The following is a 3,922-nucleotide window of genomic DNA, read 5'->3' as shown; positions in this document are numbered from 1 at the left end:
TTCGCCAAAAACAACAGGCTGACAAGAACAGAACTGAACGTTGGTGGGTGACATGGTGTTTCTCAAGATTCAACTGTACGTGAAGTCTTCTCTGCAAAAAAGGGCAAACCATAAGCTGTCATTTCGATATTTTGGGCCGTACAAGATAGTGGAAAAGATTGGGGCTGTCGCTTATCATTTACAGTTACCAGCATACTCTTCCATACATCCAGTATTCCATGTTTCACTGCTGAAAAGAGCCATTGGCGCCAACTATCAGGTTAGTACCCAGCTGCCACAATTTATTGATGATGTGCAGGTGCCTGTGAAGGTTTTGGAGCGCCGTAATCATCTCCTGCATGATGTCTCAAGACATCAAATCTTGGTGCAATGGTCTTCTTGGCCTCCTTCTCTAGCCACTTGGGAGTATGAAGATGATATGAAGCACAGGTTTCCAGATGCCCCGGCTTGGGGACAGGCCCTTTCTAAAGAAAGGGGGGATGTCACGGGCCCAGATACTTCAGCACAGCCCACTACCGTCTCGCCTCCAGAAGCTGCCCCCCGGCCCAGAAGGAACAAGCCCAACCAGAAGTACTCCGGCCCAGATTGGATGCACTAATCGCCCACTACTTATCCCGTGCTCGCGAGAGAAGAACTTGAGTTGAATGTAATAGGTTAGAATTGGCCGGCTTGCCGGAGAACTGGACGATGAATCCATCGTCGTTGTATCGAACCTATCTACTTTCCTCCGGTACCAGTGAATCAACTATCCCGTAACCTAACAGTTGACTCATTGTTAGGATCTTCATTCTTGCTTTAGCTTAATTAGGACAGAAAGTACCATTTTTGATCTATTAATGTTCCAATTGCTTTCAATATTCTTGATAGAAGGTGTATAATATGTAAGCTTGATTGTATTCATCTGAGAAACAGGGAGTACAATATATAGACCTCTACCAAGAATATATATTGTACTCTCAAAGTGCATTCACTGATGATTTAACCCCTGTTCAGCTTTTGACTTTGGGATTTGAGATTGTGATTCAATATAATACCTGTGGATGGGCCAAAGCTCCTTTCACATTATTCATAGCAATTTCAACAGGAAGGTCATATGTAGCACATCCCTCCGAGTAAATCACAACATCCTGTAACGGTGGTACTCGACCAATATTTCTAGCAGCAAGAGCAGAGCTTGCAAAATCCAAGACACACATGTCTGTGCATATTCCTAGCACCAAGATCTGCAACGAGCCAAGTGCACGAGTCATGCGCAATAGGTGGATGTATTTCTATAAAGTCCTTGGTTGGAAGGGCAAACTCACGGTTTTGATCTGATGTTTCGAAACCCAGTCAGCAAAGATTTGGATCCATCCTTCTCTATGGAGCTGATGTAGCCATCGATGCAGTGTTTCCGCTTTACAACCACATTTGGCTCATTTTCCAACCACTCCAGAGCTGCACGTTCAATTGAAATTTGTGAGACACTTACTCGAAGCAACCAATGGTTTATAGTCCATCATCTTCTGTATTATTCTCAGAGTGAATCGTTAACTGAAGATCTGAATCTAACAGAAAATCAGATGACTGAGCAAGAACTCTCAAGATACACAGCCTGATCGAGAGTTTAGCACGAACCTGGAACAAAGTTCTCCACTTCTCTCGGTTCAAAAAAAGTTCTCCACTTCTCCTCCCCGCTACCAATGATACAATGAGGTGGAAACGGCTCCTCGGGCTTATCTGGAAAGTGGCAGTCCAGAAGACAAATATTGGCCAGTTTCTGTCACAGAACTGCCTAGCGAGTCTAGCAGCCTCTTCCACCATCTTCTCTATCTGTTTGTTTGGTGCAGCAGGAGCCTGCAACAACTCGAAAAGCACAAACCGTTCGGTCACTAGAATCTAAAACAGAACAAATTTGTCAGATCCATAAGCAACAGTAACTACATACTAACCCACGGTATATGAAGAAAGTTGGGGGAAAATCAGGCATAGCGAATTCGAACATCACTGGGAACTCTGACACTGGCTAATTGGTTTGGCTATGCAGGATTATGGCTGCAGGAATATTATCAGTGTTCTTGTTCAAATTAATTAGTACTACTGAAACCTGAAGTATTTGGATCCCAACCTGGCCCTAGCAACAAAAGAATCAGAGATTCTTAATCCTACATCGAGGGAAAGGAAAATCAACATGACAGAAGGTGAGAAGAAATACAGATTGCAGAACAAGCAGAGAAAAACAAGACAAAATACAGCGGTAAAACCGAGGGGGACGCCGCCAGCTCTTTCAGTTCAGTCCCTTTCCCAGATGGATATCAGTCATTCAGTCAACACTACATTTGCCATGAACACAAGTAGTAGTAGTAGGAGGAGGAGGAGGAAGATGCTCACGAGGTTCCCGGCGCCGACGGTGCAGAAGCCGTTGCTGACGTCGACGAGGACAAGCCCAACGCCGCCCCCGTCGCGCGGCGGGAGGACGAGCTCGCCGTCGCTCTGGAACGGGGTCTGCGACCGGAGCAGGCCAACCTCAGCGGCGGAGGCGTCAGACCCCATTCCCAGCGCGCGACGTCAACAAGTTCGGCACGGCGGGGTCTCCGTTGACCTCTCGACGGCGAGGCCAGTTGATGGATGGATCGAGAGGAAAGCCAAAGAGGCGCGCTCCTAAAATATTTGACGATCGCGACTCAAGAAGCAATCACGCAGGTCTTTCTTTTTCGACACAGAATAGAGAATAGTTGCACACAATGCGCTCCTTGTGGGCAAAGTGTCGAGCGCCGTCTCCTGCTGGCACACCACTTGAGCGCACATACAAACTGACAAACTGGGGAGAGAGATGATGGCATCCATGGATAGAGTAGATGGAGGGACGGTCACCTCAAGAAGCAATCACGCATGCCTTTCTTTTTTCCACACGGACACAGGCTGCAAGCCCACGACAGGCCTGTAGGCCCATTATTAGAAACGTTTACGGCCCACTAGCCATTGCACTATGACCCAAAAGGTCTCTTTTAAGCTCTGGAGAACTGATCATAGATCAATTGGTTAGGTTCCCTGTGGTGGAACCTATCCACCCGGGTTTAAGTCCTCAACTTGGCACGGGTGTTCGCATTTTCTTGAATTTATTTTAGGATTTTTCGGTGTTATGCTTTAAATGGTAAGCGACGTTCTCGTCGACAACGAGGCGCCAAGGTGACTTCGGGAATCTCTAGATCTGCCGGCCCAGTCCTTCGAAGGTGCTTATAAAGATAAAATTTACGTACGTGTGTTCATAGGAGTGAGTGTGCGTGCAAGTGCCGATGCCCTGAGGCTAACGAGTGGCCCGCACCCTGATTGACTGGGATTGGAGCACGCCCAGCCGCACCCAGTGACCTAGCTGCTCGGGCGGATAAAGCAAGCCCAAGTAGAAGCAGTAGTGCGCTGATCTGCTCCGGCCCCTTTGGGCAAGCTCACTCTTGCGGCTCCCCTCCCATCAGTTTGCTGGCCAAATCGATCAAACCCCTTTCAGGCTTCAGCCTCTTCAACTTCAGGTGAGCACGCATGCTGCCCGTGCTTGATAAATTCTTCTTCTCCTTGACACCAATTCCATTTTCATTTCTTGTACGCTGTAGTGGCTGTTGGAATGGTTTGATATTGTTGTTCTCCACAATTCCGGAGCTATATATCATTTTTCTAGTCTAGAGGGGAAAAAGTGAGTATGTCCACACCACCTTACGTATTGAAATCTAAAATTTTTGTAAGCATCATGAAGAGCCTAGGACGGATCTAACGATGGGTCTAGATGGGCTCAAGTCCCCCTACCACGCCACAAATAATAGAACCACCTTGGTAAGGAAGAGGAGAAAGGAGGGTAAAGAAGGGGAAGAGGAAGAAGAAAAGGAAGATAAAGAAAAAGAAGGAAAACCAGGCTCTCCTATCCTATATAGGCCATGAAACACCGTGGCAT

General features: G+C 47.1%; 1 pseudogene; it reads right to left on the bottom strand.

Moving 5' to 3' along the window:
- Window positions 1-659: 659 nt before the first annotated feature.
- On the bottom strand, window positions 660-2,722 carry LOC120646410 (annotated as a pseudogene).
- Window positions 2,723-3,922: the final 1,200 nt, after the last annotated feature.

Source organism: Panicum virgatum, chromosome 8K (genome assembly GCF_016808335.1).
Source record: "Panicum virgatum strain AP13 chromosome 8K, P.virgatum_v5, whole genome shotgun sequence".
Classification (NCBI taxonomy): Eukaryota; Viridiplantae; Streptophyta; class Magnoliopsida; order Poales; family Poaceae; genus Panicum; species Panicum virgatum.
The sequence above is the reverse complement of the archived record's forward strand: the minus strand, read 5'-3'. Positions and strand labels throughout refer to the sequence as shown.